Source organism: Rhipicephalus microplus, chromosome 4 (assembly GCF_043290135.1).
Source record: "Rhipicephalus microplus isolate Deutch F79 chromosome 4, USDA_Rmic, whole genome shotgun sequence".
In the NCBI taxonomy this organism is placed as follows: Eukaryota; Metazoa; Arthropoda; class Arachnida; order Ixodida; family Ixodidae; genus Rhipicephalus; species Rhipicephalus microplus.
Window position 1 is genome coordinate 223,635,526 of NC_134703.1, and position 20,189 is coordinate 223,655,714.

The 20,189-nt window shown below is 45.1% G+C and overlaps 1 long non-coding RNA gene across 1 annotated transcript; it reads left to right on the forward strand.

The window, feature by feature from the left end:
* Window positions 1–8,791: 8,791 nt before the first annotated feature.
* LOC142814112 (uncharacterized) lies at window positions 8,792–19,934 on the forward strand. Its single transcript, XR_012894812.1, has 2 exons — window positions 8,792–8,862; window positions 16,459–19,934. It is a non-coding gene; the product is annotated as an uncharacterized LOC142814112 (long non-coding RNA).
* Window positions 19,935–20,189: the final 255 nt, after the last annotated feature.

Below are 20,189 nucleotides of genomic sequence, written 5' to 3' on the forward strand. Positions count from 1 at the left end.
TATCATAGACCTCAAGTCATTTTCGTCGAGTCTCTGTTATTAAATCTTCACGTTTCCCTCCAGCATTTAACTCCCCAAACCCAATGCTCGGTACCAGTTGACTTAACTTTCGATGATATTTTTCCGAAAAATGCCAAGTTGTTTCCAAAGCATGTTTTGGAGGGACTCCTTCAAGACCATCTCCGTCATTTTCCCAAATACGTAGTAATTCCTACGGATGCAACGCAAAATCTTCAGAAGGCTGGAGTAGGTATTTTTTCTCATCAGCTTAATTGGTCTTTTGCGCTCCGAATGCCTGACTTCACACCAATTTATCTCGCAGAAGTCCTGGCTATCACATTGGCTCTTCAAAACTAAATTATCAGCAATCAAAGGCTATTTTTATTTCGGATGTTTTGTCGGTATGTACACATCTAACGTCCGCAAAGAAGTCTCCTCTTTTCAGGATATTTTGGTCTCTCGTACCACATAGCCTATCAGAAGTTCGGTTTATTTGCGTCTCCGGGCATGCTGGAATTGTACTAAATGAAATTGCTGATTCGCTCGCTTCGACATCTTTAAATTTCCCGGTGGTGCTAGTGGCTCCACAGTTTCCTTTTATTACTGCCGAACGATTCAAACGCCTGTTAATCTTAAAAATCAACGAAACGTCGCTCCTACAATCTGAAGAATTTCGGCACTTGCAATTCACATGGAACACCGCAAAATGCCTTTCCCGTCAATGTGAGGTGACCCTCACAAGCTTTCGCTGTAGAGTTCCTCGGTTTAGTTTTTATCTCAACAAATCAGGATTTTCATGAACTAATCTATGTGCAGTTTGCAATGAACCGGAAACAATAGATCACTTTCTTCTCACATGCCGCCGCTTCGCCTCACTGCGCCGAATAATTCTTGAAAGACTGATTGGTATGCTCGGATTGCCAGTCAATACGTCCACCCTATTATTGTTTGGAGCCAGTCAGTTGGGTGTGGGCCGCAGTGCTATTCTGCCAGCGCTACATAAATTCATTCAGGCAACCGGAAGGATACGCTGCTAGTGGTACTGCCAGATATATCCAATTTTCGTCCCCCTTACTCATTCTTGTTAATTTGTTTTATATATTCTGGTTTATCAAATGCTTCTGCACTTTTTCACGTTTTTTCATAGGAACATTAGTATTGTTCTTATCTCATTTCTCTTTCTTTTTTTAGCAAGCGTTGTAAAAAATATCTTTTATAAGGTACAGTGTGGCCAATCCCTCACGTGGGTATGAGCCAAGATCTCCTAGGCGACAAGACAAGACAATCTTTTTATAGCGGCACCCGTTCGTCCCTCGTTGTCGTAGTAGTAGTGTGTAACCAGTCTTACATTTTGACCTCCAAGGTGATGCCGGTGGGAGATTTCTTCTATGCGTTGTTGAACAAAAAAATTCGCAGCGTGCACGTTAACTAAAAGCCGAATTCTCCTGTCTCTCATTTCCCCTTAGCAGCCATTGGCATGTACAATGAGCACTATCTGACAAGAAAGGGTTGCTACGTTATACTCGCTGGTCGTAACCTCCTTGGTTTCAGAAATGTTTAGCGAGCGTTGGGCCGCAGTGCCATGAATACAGTGAACTAGTATATACCATGAACTCGAAGTGGTTAGAGGTGGGAAGTAGACACGAAACGCAAGCCGTAAGAAAGTGTGCGTGTGCCTCCTCTCGTTCAGTCCTTGGAATGACCGCTGGATGGCAGTACTCTGTATCAAGAATATATGATGAAAAGATGCGAGATGGTGGTACTTGGATTGTTTAATAGGTGGACGAACGGACACACAGACGGATGCATGGACGGATGCACGGATGGCTGCACGGACGGATGGACGCATGGACGGACGCAGGAGCGGGTGCATGGATGAACGCAGGGACGGACGAACAGACGAACACGTGTGGACGCACGAACAGACGCACGCACGGATGGGCGAATGGACACACGGACGGCCACACAGACGCACGCATGGACGGACGGAAGCAAGAACGAATGGACGGATGGATGCTTCGCCCCACTCTCCATCATTCACTCCGTGGATATGCGCCAGTTTGTTTACTAGCAGACGCTGCCTGCAACGGCCTTCAAGTTAATGTTCTCCCAACGACGTTTCGTTTGATATTCATGAAGGAGCGTTAGAAAGTGCTTCCATGAGTGTTAGTCGTGATGACGTCACGTAAGTCACTACTGATCAAGTCGGTTGGCCGAGTCATAAGTATGACGTTATTGCTCTCTCACAGACGTTTCGTTTGATATGCATGAAGACAGGACAGCGCGTGCGTGTGTGATAGGCGTGATGACGTCACATGAGTCACTTGTAATCACGTCACTAGGCCGAGTGACAGCGTTCGAGTTATTACTCTCTCAAAGACGTTTCGTTTGATATGCATGAAGGCAGGTTACCGAGTGCTTGCGTGGGTACCAAGCGTGATGACGTCACGCGAATCACTAGTGATGACCTCACTAGGCCTAGTGACAGTGTTCAAGTTATTACCCTCTCAAAGACGTTTTGTTTCATATGCATGACGGCACATTAGAGAGTGCTTGCGTGAGTCTTAGGCGAGATGACGTCACGCGAGTCACTAGTGATGACGTCACTGGGCATAGTGACAGCGTTCAAGTTATTACTCTCTCAAAGACGTTTCGTTGGATATGCATGAAGGTACATTAGAGAGTGCTTGCGTGAGTCTTAGGCGAGATGACGTCACGCGAGTCACTAGGGATGACGTCACTGGGCCTAGTGACAGCATTCGAGTTATTACTCTCTCAAAGACTTAAGTTTGATATGCATGAAGACAGGTTTGGACACTGCGTGCGTGTGTGATAGGCGTGATGACGTCACGTGAGTCACTAGTGATGACGTCACTAGGCCCAGTGGCAGCGTTCAAGTTATTACCCTCTATAACTTTTTGTTTGATATGCATGAAGGTGCATTAGAGAGTGCTTGCGCGAGTCTTAGGTGAGATGACATCACGCAAGTCACTAGTGATGACGTCACTGGGCCTAGTGACAGCGTTCAAGTTATTACTCTTTCAAAAACGTTTCGTTTGGTATGCATGAAGACAGGTTCAGACACCGTGTGCGTGTGTGATAGGCGTGATGACGTCACGTTAGTCACTAGTGATGACGTCACAAGGCCGATTGACAGCGTTCAAGTTATTACTCTCTCAAATACGTTTCGTTTGGTAGACATGATGGCAGGTTAGACATTGCTTGCGTTGGTGATAGGCGTGATGACGCCACCTGAGTAATTGTGATCAAGTCAGTTGGCGAGTCATAGGTAACACGTTATTGCTCTTTCAAAGACGTTTCGTTTGGTATGCATGTCGGCAGGCGAGTAAATTGCGTGCGCGGGTGATATGGGTGATGACGCCCCCTGAGTCACTGGTGATCCGATGGCTTGGACGAGTTTTAGGTATCAAGCTCCTGCCTTTTCAAAGACGTTTCATTTGATATGCATGACAGAAGGTTAAGACAGTGCGTGCGTGGGTGGTATGCGTGAGGACGTCACCTGAGTCACTCGTGATGAGATAATTGGCCTGGTTAATAGGTATCAAGTTAATACTGTGTGGACGACGTTTCCTTTGATATGCATGTTGAAGGTGTGAATAGGGCTTACGCGGGTGATAGGCGTGATGAAGTCGTGGGAGTCACATTGTGTCACTAGTGACTCATTCATAGTTTTTGCCTCTTAAATTCACTCCAAAGCTATTCACCACACGCATTCCCGAAAATTCTGGGTCGTTTTGAAGTCACGATGTCATCAGGATTAAATTCGTTGGCATCTGGATTAAATTGGCTGGCGGTTGGATTAAATTGACTGGCGGTTAGATTAATTTGGCTGGCACTAGGATTAAATTGAGCGGGAAAACCTGTAGTTTTCAGTGCCGATAAACGCTTTGCAGCACGCCGCCAGAATCGGGACAGGTAGACTTTGTTACAATCCGCAGGGTAGCGTGAAATATTTGCAACGAAAAACGACTGATACGTGCGAGGACGAGGGGCATCTTGAAACCTCTACCGGTCTACGTCACTCACGTGGCGTGACGTCAGTCACGTGACCACTCAGCGCACGTGGGAGTGGGCTGGTTGGCAAAACATTGCTTTTTCCGGGCGTGCTCAATGCGGCTGGTGGTATCGCTAGGACACATTCACAGTGTTCGTTTAGAAGCGTTGAACTATGGGTGTCAGCTGCTGCGCTGTTGAGTGCGCTAAGCGTGCCATGAAAGGCAGCGGCATCGGTTTTTTTTTGGTTTCCGAAGGAAATTAGCCGATGGAAAGCGTGGGTGCAAGCTGTGTGCCGGAAAAAATGGCAGCCGTCCGACAGCACGAGGATTTGCGGCCTTCACTTCATCACCGGTAAGTAAATCCTGTTTCCTCGAGATTTAAGGTGGATTTTTGGCATCATTTGTGAGTGATTATGCTTTATTGACTCATGCGCTTTTTCTCCCTTTGCCGGCCATCCGTACTGGGTGCCTAATGTGTTCGCGTTCAGAAAGGTTGACGCTGCAGTGCTGACGAAGAAGTGCGACCGTTTCGAGCGTAACGTGAAACGGAAACGCCCTTCAGGTAAGCTTTTGGTCTTGAGCAGATTTTAGCTTTGCGATCTCCGGCTGATATTTTCGTCTGGCAGCCGCTAACCCCGAAATCACGAATTCTGCTTCTAACGCGCGGCAGCAAATCTCCCCTGCCTCGTTTAGAGTTTTACATCGCGTATCGCTTTATACTTTGCCTTGTTTGTTCGCCAGAAAAACTGAATGACACATAGTGTTTATAAAACCTCCGTTCTCGTAACCGTGGCCCGTGTGCTCAGATTTGGGTGCACGTTAAAGAACCCCAGGTGGTCGAAATTTCTGGAGCCCTCCACTACGGCGTCTCTCATAATCGTATAGTGGTTTTGGGACGTTAAACCCCACATATCAATCAATCAATCAATAAATCAATCTCGTGACCGTGGAACGAAATTGCTTGTCGCGATGGTCAAACGGCCTCACCGTTCAGTGATGACCATTGAACTATGTGACAGACTAAGTGGTGTTAACGACGACACGTTTTAGTCATTGCTTGGTAGTGTCACTTTAGCGCTAGGATCTCACTGACAGTCAAAAAGAACTCTTGGATTGGAGGGGGAAGCTGTCAATTTTTTTATTCATTCAGTCTTGGCTCTGTGATTGTTTGCGTAAGATGCCACCTAATCATTGAGTATTGGTGTAATCTTATTGCAGTTAACTGCCATGCCTCCTCAAGTGGTGATCCAGCAGCCGATGTAGAATGCTCTGCTGTGGCTGGTTCTAGTGTGGAACCAGGCACTGATGGAGCGGTTGGTTCTAGCGTGGAACCAGGCACTGATGCAGCAGTTGGTTTTAGCATAGAACCCTGCACTGGTGCAGTGGTTGGTTCTAGCGTGGAACCAGACACTGATGCTGAAGCAGGCAAGTTTTTACTTCTGGTTCGTGTTAAGCACTTGTGAGATTTGGGGACGTCTTTATCTTACATGTGGTGCCCTGCTTATATGCAGTAGAAAGTCTGACAGAAACCTGTCTGGTAGGAATGAAACATGAAGAAAGAAAATATGCTGACCAAATAAAAGTTCTAAAGTAAGTTCATTTTTGGCGTTCATACTGAAGCCTTGTTCACAATAAGCCTTGTTCACCTCTCGACTGGAAGACTTTCTTATACAGACTTCAGCACGTCATGCAAGCACTGTGCATGGGACATGGGAATGTTTTCCATTATTACGATTACGTTTGTGCCTTGTAGATTGTATCGCGAGGCACTCAAGATACAAGTACAATTTTCCATTTCTTTCCCTCCTGATGATGCTAGCATTCATCCAGTGAATGGCACGATAAGTCAGCCGGATGCTCTGCCGGTGCATCAGACTCCACTTTCTTTTTTTCCACATCGTTCTGACGTTGGGCAGGTCCTGTCTAAAGTTTGCAGTTTCCCGGATGTTTACACTTTCCCAATCTGCACAGGTGATCTCGCACACAACACCAATGCTACATCGCACACATTTAAATTGTAACGATGGAATGCTTTGCTCTTCCTGCACACGACGCTTTGATCATGTGCAGATTCTCATGCAAAATTGCTACTCGATTGGCCTCATTGTAGACAAGGCCTGCGTGTGGAACCTGCAACATATTTTAAACTTTTATTTGGTCGGTGTACTTTTCATCTTTGTGTGCTGATATTCAGTGCACAAAACGTATGCTAGCTTTTTTTTGGAGTGTCATAAACTATTATGGCATGTTTCTTTATTTGTTATCAGAAGCAGACAGAGAATCTGCGGCGACGTTGCTGCAGTTGAGCGAGATAGATTTTACTGGCGAGTCCGCATGTTTTACTTCAGTTAATAAGAAGCACTGATAAATACTGTGCAGAGTTTACGTTACCCTTTTTATACTTTGTGTATGATTTGTTGTGCACTTAAGTGCGAAATTGTGCAGACTGAAGAATAGCCAGCTAAGGAAATGCATGTCCTAAAGAATGATTCTTATATTCTTTGGTGTTCATGTAACGTATTATGAAAAATTTTTACTATGGTTTTCAGAGTGAAACAGCAATTAAGCATAATTTTAATATGCCTAGACTGAGTTATCAATTTTCCAGAGGTTAATCTAATTTTTGCCTTAAGCACTGTATGTTTAACTGTAGAAGCAATTGCTGATGGCACTGCCAAAACAGGTTGTTCTTCAGAATTGCGTCATTAAGATTTCACAAATAAAAAAGCCCAAGAACCTTAGGTAGGCAGAGACGCTCATAGTCGAGTCACTCAAACCAAGATTGATCTGCGAGTGCGAGTCTGTGTGAGTAATATTTTGGCGATTTCAAGTGCAATTGAGAAAAATTTTTGCAAGTCTTAGTCTGAATGAGTCCTAAACACAAAATATATTTCTTTGGTGAGGAGTGAGCTCCACTTTTACCATGCTTTTGGTTAGTCAATTTCAGCATTACTGTCACCCTGCTGTCGGCTCACTATCATTTCCACGGCTACTCACACATTGTTCCCAGCTCAATATTTATTGTTCAGAGTCATGAAATTGAAGGGGGGGGGGAGTGATGTTTTGACCTTCTCCTTCCTGCTTACAAACTGTTTAAAAAGGGCAGCACGAAGGCACAACGGCAAAGTAATGTAGACGTCATGGGCGCTTACTAACAACTCGTCTATTCTGTTTCTTTGTCATTGTGTCCTTGCAATGCCCTATCTAAACAACAAGCATGTACCAGCTAGCCCGAGCCAAAGCATAGTAGACTCTCATTAAACAGAACCTGAAGGGACCAGGAACATGTGTTTCTTTTAACAGGAGTGTGTGTGCACAGAATACAAACTTGAATACAAACTTGTAACCAATTATACAAGAGGCAGTTGTTTCGTTTCTGCAATAGTTCCATTCAAGAGATTTCCGCTTACTGACGGGCTACTGAAATGCTCTTCCAATAATAAAAATATCTCGTGTGAGTCATGCCTTTCAATGAACAATGCCCTGATACTGGATGGCAAATATTGATAGCTCGTATATTAAAGGTACAAGATCAGAAGTCGCCAACTATGCGAGATCATGATGAAGACCATCGACACCATGGCCAAGAAAGCTAATAGGTAAATACAAAAAGCATAGCTGATCCCTCCGTCATAGGAATCAGTATAACACGAAAGTGAAACGTGTTTTCACATATGTAGTTCACTGTTTATAATACATTGATAAGAGAGCTTGTGAAAAGTTGTTTAGCATAGCACCACTTAATGTGGACGCACACACGTTGAGCCTATTGCGGCACAACTCTTTCCTGGAGACTAACGCACAAAGTAATGATTTTTATATTGGGGTAGCTAAAGTTGTTATTATATGCCTGGGCACCCCATATGCAGAATTCTGTGCAAAGACAACAGCAAGCACATACTACGTGCTGGTACTCAGTATGCACTTTTTCAACGCACCGTGAAACGCAGAGAAGTGCCACCCGCGTCGTGTCTTCTTTCTAGCTTGGCTGCGATTTCTCACAAGGCGGGTGGAGAACACAGTGCGAATGCCTGGCGAGTGTCACAGAACTATTCATTAATAATATAGATGACTGTTACGAATGAGGCTTGGGTTAAAGCCACCACCTCACGTTGTGTTGAAGAAATTCAATTTCTCCAATTGAAAACGCGCTTAATGGGACGGTCGTAACAGCGGCGCATTTCTGGAACGAGTCGCTTAAGTTATGCATTACAACTTTATTCTAATTCCAGGCACTGACACCAGTCCACTAACAAGAGCACTACGAGAGAAAAGTAGTAGATGTAAAAGGTGAATTTCTACACCTTCCTTCATTAAAAAAAAAACAACTTCTGACGGTGGTGCAGTCGAGTAAGCCCCCACCAGTCATCTTCATGGACCAAGAAGTTGTGGGTTCAACCTCCAGCTGAGGAACACTTTGCTTCATGTTCCTTTGTCTTGTGCTCAAATTCATTCTGCTGATGTACTTCCGTGACTGAAATACGTCATGGAAAACTTGGTGGACCCCGGCATAAAACACCTTCGTATTAAAAAACTGACCCTCAGAAAGGATTTCAGGTTACAGTGCCTGTCTGCATTGATTTCCTCTTTTGAGAGTCCTTGGTGCTACATGAACACTGTTCCGTATGCTTTCACTTTCTCCATGTTCCACCTAGCAGTCACAGTGTTATTGTTTACGTAAAGAGACGCAGACGAGAGGCTGTAGAAAAGTGTATCCTTTGATGAATTTTTTATAAAGCAGTACTTGAAATTATCATACATGTATTTTTCTCATCAGCATCAGACGACGAAGCCGTAGCTGCACTATTGCAGTTGGGAAGCACTGAGCCGGATCCAACTCCAATAGGTAAGTGATCCTTAGTGTATGTCACTCTTGTGTATTATGCCTGGCCTTGGTAGACAGCAACAGGGTTGATATGGCCTATCTGCTTTCACTGTGAAAGTGCGTGCATTGTACAAGTACAAAATTGCACATTGATGCAAAGAAAGGCAAGGTATTGTGGGATGTGGAATGCTTTCTGCTGTGTTCGTGTCTTACTACAGTAAAAATTGTCGGCAAGGCTAAGAAAGAAGGCAGGCAAGTGTGGTAGGTAAGCCAGGAACAAATTCTATGTTTTTCTAGGGTTGCACTGCATAATATGCAAATTACTGCATACCATGGCTCTGGTACTCGAAGTTTTCAGCTACAATTTCAACGACACAATGGTGGTTAGTGACATTGCATAAGCAACCATTCCTGCCGAATGTACTGTCTCGCTCAGTATGAGCGACACCATGGGAGTGCATGTCCAAGCACATTGTACGGTTTTCCAGTGGCACCGATCTGAACATGTTTTGGAGTTACAAGTTATAGTTTGGATGTTCCTTCTAATGCTCATCGCCACCACTTTCTCAAGCACTTGACGTAAGCAAGCAATCAGCAGTGATGCACGCTAATAGGAACAGCCAAACTCTCTCCGAATGACTTGAAAGTATGCCATGATCGGCATCGCTGCACAATTGTTCATTGCACTGAACCACGCACTCGCAGTGTAGCTTATAGCAAACCCAGTTCTCGCAGTGTAGTTATAGCACACTCGCAGTGTAGTTAACACTCTATCATTTCCGATGGAGGCGGAAATGTTGTAGGCCCGTGTGCTCAGATTTGGGTGCACGTTAAAGAACCCCAGGTGGTCGAAATTTCCGGAGCCCTCCACTACGGCGTCTCTCATAATCATATGGTGGTTTTGGGACGTTAAACCCCACATATCAATCAAATAGTTAACACTCTATAAATATACTCGCAGTTACACTATAACTAGATTCGCAGTGTATTTTTAGCACACCAAGCTTGGTGTAGCTTATAGCACACCCAGTTCTACTGCCAACACAGGTTATGCAAAGGGAAGTTTCTAGAAGTTTGCAAATAAATTCTGATAACCCGCCACGTTATCAGATTCCCCGGCATCGATTTGGAATATGTGTCTATGTGGTTCAAGTTGTCAATGAATTCGGCCTTGCACTGCCACTTGCTAGCTTTCTGGATTGCCTCCAGGAAGGTGTTGTTTTGGGACTTGATCCCCAGACCAGGACAAGTTTTTCGGCCATTAAGCTTGCTTTCTGAAAATTGCATGGGAATATAGTGGCTAGAGGGAGTGGTGTCAGCATTGGCGGGGGTTGGCCATGCAAGTCAGTGCAGCACTTTTTCATGATGCCGAAAAGTGGCGCGTTGTCACCTCTAGGATTGTTAAGCGCACGTTGCCGTAGCAACCGGCGCTTGGCGGGAAATTCGAATCCCTGAATTGCCTACCTAATCAGCGAGCGCTGTTAGTGCACACTTTCCACAAAGATGAGGATCACGCTGATGAGAAACGCATGTCACGTCTTCCGTGACCGATCAACATACGTCGCGTTTTTTGCGAGCGAGACACGCATGTAAAGCTTTTCGCGACTGATACACTTATGTTGCATTGCTAGTGAGCGATAAATGCATCTCACGTTTCTTCGGGAACCAAATGCACTGTCATACCCATTAGCGGCGAGTGCCGACGCTGTTGCTGATGTTGCCAGACAGACGCACTGTTGCAGACGCTTCCACCTCTATCCACCATAGTAGAAATTTTCTTGTGGCTTCGGGCTACAAATGGGTGTTTGTCAATTCGCCCTTCTTCTAGAAGTTTTCTGAAATCGTTCCTTATTTTTTTAAAAAGCAGACGGAGAAGCCGCAGCTTCATTGTTGCGATGGAACATTGAAGCAGATTCAAATGATGAGCCATGCTTGTATTATATTTTTCACAAAAGAAAATAAATTTTAAGGGCTTGTTCTTACTTGTTAGACACAAATTAATTATAACTAGCAGACCAGAAACCTAAGAAATGTATAGGGGATCACTTTTATTTTTTTATTTATTACATACTGCAGACCTTTAGGTCCAAGTAGGTGGCCAGTTTCAAGAGGACATAGTTGATACAATAAGTGGCATAAAAATTGTGTGGGGTGAGTGTTTCATACACTCGTAGTGAACACAAGGAGCGACGTAGAAAATTATTTCGTAGTAATGCATGTACGAAACAAAAGAGAAAAAAAGACCACAAATCCATACTTCATATTTTGTGCAATTAAAGTAAAAATGAATATATAATAAATGCAAAACAATAAACAAAATAATCACGGTTCAAGCCAAGAAAGTGATGAGTACATATGTATACAATAAGAACTATGATGTGAGATTAATGGCGCAAGATTGGAAGAAAGTAAAGTGAACGGAAAGACAACTTGCCGCCAGCAGGGTCTTTTTTTTTAAACACACAGCTAGTTAGATATCTGTGATCAAGACACAAACCTCTCGCAGGGCTCACTTGGCCGCTCAATTAAAAATTGTTCAGGTAGACGAAGATATAAAAACTGGGGTTATTTCCATTCATTCGTAGACATTGTAATGCAGAATGATAGTTGTGCCTGTAACTTTACGCATTGCTACTGCATAACGCTGTGAAGCAAGAATACAATTAATCATGTCACCCTTTATTCAATCGTGAACATTTTCAGATAACAAAATAGGGCCATGCTGGCAGACAGCATAGTGTGGCTGAGGCTGGACACTGACACACAATCACGTCTTTAGCGTTGATAAACAATGGTTATTAATAGTTAGCTTTAGCTGTTTGTGATGTGGTCATGTGTTCTTTGTGTCTTGTCACAGTTGCATTGTGGCTTTTTATGAGGGTTCAACCCACGTGATGAATACTATGTTTTGCTTCAATGTATTATTTCACTAAATGTGTTTATTTTATTTATTCAGAAAACAATATTGCCACGTTCTATTCCTCAAGTTTTGTTATCGCCACAATACACTACACAATTCTCAGCGCAAACCGTGCCTGCAGTTTTCGAGAAGCTTCAGGACTGTAGTAGATTATTTCGATAAGATCACGCCCACTCCGCGAACTGTACAGATTATTCTGGAACCTACGCTGCCGCCAGCAACAAGGCTAGAACATTCGATGGCAAGAGTGTAAACTGACGCACTTCGCCGCTTGTCAGTTGTTGTTGATCGAAGGCCGACGCTTCGTTCACCGCTATCAGCCTAAAAGTGCTACTGTAATAGGACTTTCCGTTTACCGGGCACAGGTTCGCCCAAATAAACAGTTAAATCCCAACATAAAGTCTCTTGTCTTAAGCCACGTCACGACTCCGTGACACGTGGTGGAGGTGCTGCTTCGTTCATGTACCGGACGCCCCCGTGAAGCCGTGAACCCAGCCCACGTCGCGGAGAAGACACTGACGCCATCCAGGAGCAGCGAACAAGCCGCCGACAGCAAGGTCTACCACCGGAGTACGGGCTTCTACAAGACAAGGCGCGGAAGACCAGGCCAGGCCATGACCGCGACTGCAGCGACAATGACAACCGAAGCGTCCCAGCTCACGATCGTCATGCATCAACCCAGGGAACCACCGATTTTCCATGAGTCATCGTTCGAAGACCCGGAGACCTGGCTAGAAACATACGACCGCGTGGTTGCCCTCAAACACTGGGACAATGACAAAAAGCTCCATCGTGTGTTCTTCTATTTGGAAGACACCGCAAGAACATGGCTCGAGAATCGGGAGTCCACGCTCTGAACGTGGGATGTTTTCTGCAGCGCATTCCTGCAAAAATTCGCGAGCGTCGCTCGCAAAGAGAGGGCCGCTGCTTTACTAGAGACCCGGGTTCTGCTGCCAAATGAAAATGTTGCCATTTTCACGGAAGAGATGACCCGCCTATTGCGTCACGCTGACCCAGACATGCTTGAGGAGAAAAAAGTTTGTTTCCTCATGCGAGGGGTCAAACAGGAGCTCTTCGCTGGGCTAATGAGGAATCCACCGAACACTGTGCAAGAATTTCTATCCGAAGTGACCACTATCGAAAAGACCCTGGACATGCGCACCAGACAGTATAGTCGTCGCCTGACTCCAGAATGCGCTGCTGCTCAAGCCAATAATTTCCAAAGACCTGCATAAAACGATCCGAGCGATCGTGCAAGAAGAGATGCGCAAGCTGCTACCTTCGGCGCAGCTTCAAGTGGATATGATTACCGACATTGTGCGAGAAGAAGTTCGGCAATCGCTTTGACTTCCCCAAGCACCGCTGCCCGAGCCGGAAGGTATGAGCTACTCCGCTGCAGTGCGCCACAACGCTCCTCCCCATGCACGCCAAAACGCTACCCCATCGCACTTCCGTCGCGAGACGCCACCACACCCAGCGACGACCTACCGTTCGCCAGCGGGCCAGCGCAGTGCGCCGAGGAAAACCGACGTTTGGCGCACCCCTGACCACCGCCCACTGTGCTACCACTGCGGCGAGGCCGGGCACACTTACCGCCGTTGCCGATACCGACAGATGGGACTGCGTGGCTTTGCCCTCGATGCACCACGTCCGCAGCGAGGGGAACGGCCACGTGACATCGCCGACTACCTGACAGGAACTCAACGGACACCACGAAGTCCTTCCCGTTCACCGTTGCGCAGCCGCCACATGTCACTGCACCACTGGCAGTACTCTGGCCTAACGCTGGGCCGGTCTCTTAGCCCGTATCCGGGAAACTAAGGGCAGCAACCGATGGAGGTGCGGTTGCTGTGCGACGAACTACCGAAGATCCTCCGACGACGACGACGCCGCGATGGAGCTTTCCGAACACAACGCCAACCAGGCAAAGCCCTGACGGCGAAACCTCACTTACCGAAGATGACCTGACGACGCAAGATGGAAGCAGCGGAACAAGCCGACGCAGCCGTGACCCGACGCCACGCCCTAACTGTAACGCGAGACGGCGAACATAGCGACATCGACGTTCTTATCGGCGACCACAGTGTGACCGCTCTCGTCGAAACTGGAGCCGATTATTCCGTCATCATTGGGCCATTCGCCGGGAAGTTGAATAAAGTTAGGACAGCTTGGGAAGGCCCCGAAATCCGCACAGCCGGAGGTCATCTCGTAATGCCTGCAGGAATCTGCACAGAGAGAGTCACCATTAACAGCCGTATTTATCCTGCAGACTTGGTAGCCCTACACCGTTGCTCGAGAGATGTCATCCTTGGCATGGACTTCTTATGCCTCCATGGTGCTGTCATCAACCCAAGAACAAAGTCGATAACGTTATCCACAGAAAAAACACTACCGCTGCGCACGCCGTCAGGAAACCATGCCTTGAATGTGTTGGAAGAACAAGTTATCATTCCGCCTCGCTCCAGCATCATTATTTCAGTCGGCGCCCCTAAATCTCCTGACTTGGAAAGCGTCGTTGAAGGCAGTCAGCATGTCTTGGTCACCAGCAGTATTTGCGTCGCAAGAGGAATCGCAGAGCTGCGGGGAGGCAAAGCAACGGTTATGCTCACAAATTTCAGCAATGAATAGAAACATGTGAACAAAGGAATGACAGTCGCATACATCGAAGAAATCGTAGAAGCCACCAGTGCTTTTGCCCTCGCCGATTCTGCGGAACCTGCTTAGAGAAACCAAGCCCCTCGCTCAGCTTTCGGCGTCAATCCCAGCCTTCCGAACCATAAGCAAGAACAGCTCAAGACCCTGCTGCTGCAATACAAAGATTGATTTTCATCGTCGTCGAAAATTCGGCAGACGCCAATCGCGAAACATCGCATCATAACCGAAGAAAATGCCAGGCCACTCCGTCAGGGTCCGTACAGGGTTTCAACGCGAGAATATGAGACCGTAAAAACACAAGTTGATGAAATGCTACGGGACGACATCATCCAGCCGTCGAAGAGTCCATGAGCGTCCTCCGTGGTGTTAGTGAAGAAAAAGGATGGGACCCTACGTTTTTGCGTTGATTATCGCCGTTTGAACAAAATCACAAAAAAGGACGTGTATCCTCTCCCACAAATAGACGACGCACTGAATCGGCTCCATAGCGCCAAGTACTTTTCCTCAATAGACCTCAAGACTGGCTATTGACAAATCGAAGTCTACAAAAGAGACCGAGAGAAGACGGCTTTTTTAACACCAGACAGCCTCTTCGAGTTTAAGGTGATGCCTTTTGGTCCTTTGGTCTTTGCTCAGCGCCTGCAACTTTTCAACGCGTTATGGATACGCAAACCGCGCCTGCAGTTTTGGGTAGTGTATTGGGGCGATAACAAAACTTGAGGAATGGAACGTGGCAATATGTTGCAGGCCCACTGAAAGGTAATGAGTAAGGAAGGTATCAGTAACATCACAAAAAACAAGCATAAAGCCATAAGAAAAACAAAACAAATGTTAGAAATACTACAGTGCGACATCATTAAGCAATCTTAACAAGCAATGTACCACTGATATTGTCGCAATAAGATGTAGATAAGGTGATGTTGATCACCTAAAAGCCTGTTTTTGACCGTAAATGCATATGAAACTGAATGCTTGTGGAAGTGTGAAGATGTTTCAACAGCAGCATAAAGTGGCAAAAAGTACAGTGTGTCACTATCATTGTACGTACAATTTAGACATAAGAAAAACGTGGTCAGTGATCGGAGCGACATCGTCGTCTAGGTCATGTTTACTGTTCCAGTACACGATTCAGTTGGACAGGTGATTCATGCATATTAAAGAGATTGATGGACCTAGGACTAGCCTTTAGGGCACCAAATGTCATGAAGGTTAGACCAAATGTCGTTTGCTACTTGAAGTGATGTAGTTATGTTGCAGATATAGCATTATTGAATCTACACAAAGAGGAAATACCCTGGAAGTAACATGGAAGTGAGGTACAGTATCGAATGTTTTAGTGAAGTCAAAGCAGAAATGAAGACGCAATCAATGAAAAAATGTCAGTTTCGCATTGAGCAGTGGGTGGCTTTAGACTATACACAAAGAATTTCGGAATCCTTTGGCGTACCTTTGCAAAGAGCGTATTTTAAACTTTAAGCCTTCATGCTCAGTCATTTCCATACAGCACACTTTGGCAAGAACAAGTTGCTGGTAATACGTTACAGGCAATTTATTGGTAACCTATATTTACCCGGCTCCATTCAAGTTAGACTGAAACAGGAAATACCGTTATAGTTTCTTCTTGCCACTGCTACCTAGAATGCCATGCGACAGTGGTGCGTCTCAAGCGTAAACATTTGGTTGAGATAATGCAAATGTTGCGAAAGATGTCTGGTCGAATGAATGTGCTTTTCGCAGAAAAATGAATACGTGCTGTGTGCACAGCAAATATCTTCTAAGCTGCCATGTGCACCAACGTAACCTGTACAATCAACAGGCCTTTAGTGAGTATTGAACTGTCTTCACGGCTTACACATGGCTTGGGGCACCATATTCAGTTTTAGGTGCTTGTAACTTAGCCTAACTCAGTGTTTGACAGCTGTGAGGACAGCAAGGTATGATCTGTTGCAGTTTATGTATTGCAGTACTTATCCTTTAATGAAAGTTGTTAGAAACAGAACACCTGACTTGTAGCTAGTGATGACATATTTTGCCTGTTTCAGACAATGTGGTGCCATGTGATGTCCCAGAGGACGTGCTGACTTCGCCACCAGCCTTACTAGGACAACATCGCATTGATGAATTTCCTGCCAACCTACAGCTGCACATGCAGAAGTATCTGAAGAAGTGCCTTGAATTCAATGCGCTACAGGATAAAGTGGCAGCCTTAGAAAAGGAACTTGAAGAGCATTGGGCCAGTGAAAGTGTTGGACGTGAAGACATTGCTCCGTGGGAGTATTCGAGGATAATGGACAACTCAAACCAGGTAGCATATTATACAGGCCTACCTAATGAGAAAACATTCAAGTGGGTTGTCTCGCTGTACAAAACATCCTGCTGCTCTGCAGATACCATAAGCCACGAAAACCAGGTACTTCTCGTTCTAATGAGACTGCGACTTGACGTCCATCTTTGTTTCTTGGCGGACCTCTTTAAAATATCAAGGAATCATGCTTCTACAATAATTGTGAGTTCCCTGACCGCACTAGTGACAGAGCTGAAGGGGCTTGTTGCGTGGCCAGACGATGAGGCATTTCATGCCTGGCAACCAGACATTCAAGTGCAGACGGTTTCGCCGTGTCCGTGCAATCATCAACAGTACAGAAATTCGACTAGAAAAAGCAAGTGCTTCAACGGCACAAAGTACAACATGGTCATCGTACAAGAATTCCAACACTGTAAAAGTGCTGGTAGGGATCACACCAAATGGGCTCATCTCTTATATTTCAGTGTTGGAGTGGCAAGAATAGCGACAAGCAGCTGGTACTCCTAACAGACTTCACTAAGAAGCTGCAATATGGTGATGAAGTGATGGCCGACAGGGGCTTCAATGTTACAGAGGAGCTGGCAGTACTCGGAGTAAGACTGATTAAACCTGCCTTCACTAAAGGAAAGAACCAGCTTTTACAAGTGGAAGTACAGAGCCGCGAGAGATTTCTTGTCAGCGCATCCGAGTTGAACAGGTAATTGGACCGATGAAGCGCTTCCGCATTCTAAAGAACACCGTGCCATACTTCATGCAAGATTACCTAGATGACATTGTGTTGTTGATAGCTGCGCTAACCAATCTATTCCCACATTTTAAATAGTCTGCAGTTCTCTTGCTGACATGCCAACAAAGTCTCATGAAAATTATCAGCCCAAGTCCCCTGCCGAACAGAGCCTCGATGGCTTCCAACCTGCCCTGTCCTGCACTAACTGGTTGCATTTAGTGAGTGCAAAGCATTTTAGGGGGCTAGCTTGTGATATACTGTCATTGTTTGGCATAACGCTCCTTAGCACCTTTGATATGGCTCATACTGACTATGAGGTGAGCACGTGATCGCGACAAAGAGAAGTCTCCTGCAACGACGGTAGCAAAGTCTGCGAAGACGTGAGCAGAGCTAGCCCTTTAGCATTTTGTGTTATGGGACATGAACACCTGGCTATAGACAGGAGTAAGTGCCAAGGAAGGAACTTAATGTGTTGATAAGCACTCTTCCGTGTCGTGCACAATGCGCAGCTCGCTATTGTTGACAGAAGACGGGAATAGAAAGGATGTGCCTAGAGTGATTGATACAAAGAAATGCATGAGGCACTGTAAAGGGATTTGATGACTGCTGTGCACTTCCTACACCTTTCACGTTGATTGAATCTACACACTCTGCCGTATTTGGCTTTGTTTCGCCTCTCTTGTTATTCATTCCATCATTCAAGCAGACCATCAGTCGTTTGCCCGTCTCATACCTGCCCATGTCCACTTCGTCTAGAATATCAATAATTCTCATCTGTTATGTGATCCACTTTGCTATATTCCTATTTCATCATTGCTATAGGAACTGCATTGATTTGAAATAGGCGGCCTATTGTGTGTATCGTGGCGACAAAAGAGAAGACTTCTCAGATGAATGGGGACTGCTTCGGACAATGGGCCATGCCACCAGCCGGAGCTGACTAGGCTGGACTAACATTACTATTGAGTGTGCGGCTGGGTCCTGTATTCACTTTTCTTTGGTGTGTTAAGGTGTGGCCAAGCTGTGTCCTGGACCTATACTGTGCTGGGAAAAATCCCCGACCATTCTAAGGCCAGGCCTTCGTCCCAATGCATGCCTGGACCTACAGTGACAGCATAGTCATGCAGCGTGATGCATGGCGAGTGTACTACCTTTGCTCTGATAGACATTCACTGCAAAATGACATGTTCATCACCAGCTATAGACAATGGACTAGAAGCTGTTCAAGTTTGTGTATCTGTAATGCGTCTGTCAGTTCCATCTTACGTTTATATCAAAGCCTCTGTGTTGCCGTTGGGCCATCCTAGCGATTAAGAGACCCGAGCTGACATAATCATCACAGTAAATTAATGCCTATCATTTTTCTTTCACTCGCCTGCTATGTGGACTTAAGCTCTATATAAGTTCATTAGTTAGTCTGATTTCTGGCTGATAGTCACTGTACTCTTTTTGCTTTCAGGGTCAGTGGCAACTACTAGTCACAAATCTACCATATGCACGCCAAGTCATGTTTTTTTTTTGTTCAACCTCTTCGACATGATTGGGCTCAATTGTTTATAGTTTCCCTATGTATATACATGTACTGTTTAAAGAGACTCGTTTAGAATCTTGAGCTCTCCAGCTTTTGTGCACAACCCCATATTGTCATTTTTCTCTGCATATTCATCCTTAGTCCTCAAGTGTTTTCACCGTTGAAATCCTCCCTCATGTTTGGCAGTTCATCGCTACGATTGCTGAAGAGCATAGTGACCTTAAAGGAAAAGCTTGTTGTGATTTTCACTATTAATCCATATTCCCATTTTGTGCCAGTCTAGCTTTTTAAATGCCTCTTCCAAACAAACAATGAACAGCATTGCAAAGATTGCTCCTCCCCGCCCAACCCCCTTTTCTACCTGGATTTTCCTGATATTATTGTGCAGGAGTAGGGTGGCTGTGGTATTTTTTCACATGCTGGTTAAAGCATCTTCGTATGCTTACGGTACACACTGACAGCGTAATGCATCTAGAACTGTAGATATTGAGTCGATAGCCTTCTCGTAGCCAACGAAGGTGATATGTTTTGTTTTCTTTCGCAGGTATTTCAATTTTGTGGTTGACCACGTGAATGTGGTACATTAAAAGTATCCTTTGCTGAACCCAACTTGCTCTGTTGGTTGATTAAAGTCCATTGTGGCTATTAGCCTATTTGATATTACCTTTATGAGCATACTGTAAAAAGCTCATCAGTGAGAGTTCAAGTATTTGAAAATTTATTTTCAATGCAATAATGAAATATTGTCTGTGGGGATGATTCCACACCTCTGTTTCGTAGATGCCGAGGCGAGTCTGTGATGCTACATTTTTAAAATATTTTATGTATGTAATGTTCCTTGTTGTATTTAGGCATTATTCCAGTTGATGGCATATTGCCACACTTATTTCTAAGAATCGGCTGGCGAGCTTGTGTTTATGCAAAAGCTGTTAATAAACGACTGCTTGTTGTACCACGGTGTGTACTGTGTCTGTGCCGGGAGGCAATTTTGTGAGACCGAACAATGTTTAGAAACACACTGCACACAAGTTATATTTGTATTTTTGCAATGCTTGCGATTTCATTTGATGAAGTGTTGCATAACGACTTTACGATGCAACTGCTTTGTAAAGTTGTTAAAACAGCTGCACTACTACCATGTAGCAATTGCCATGGAGAGATTGAGTCTTCATCCAGCGTATTAAAAACACCTTTAGCAGCCTTCCTCATT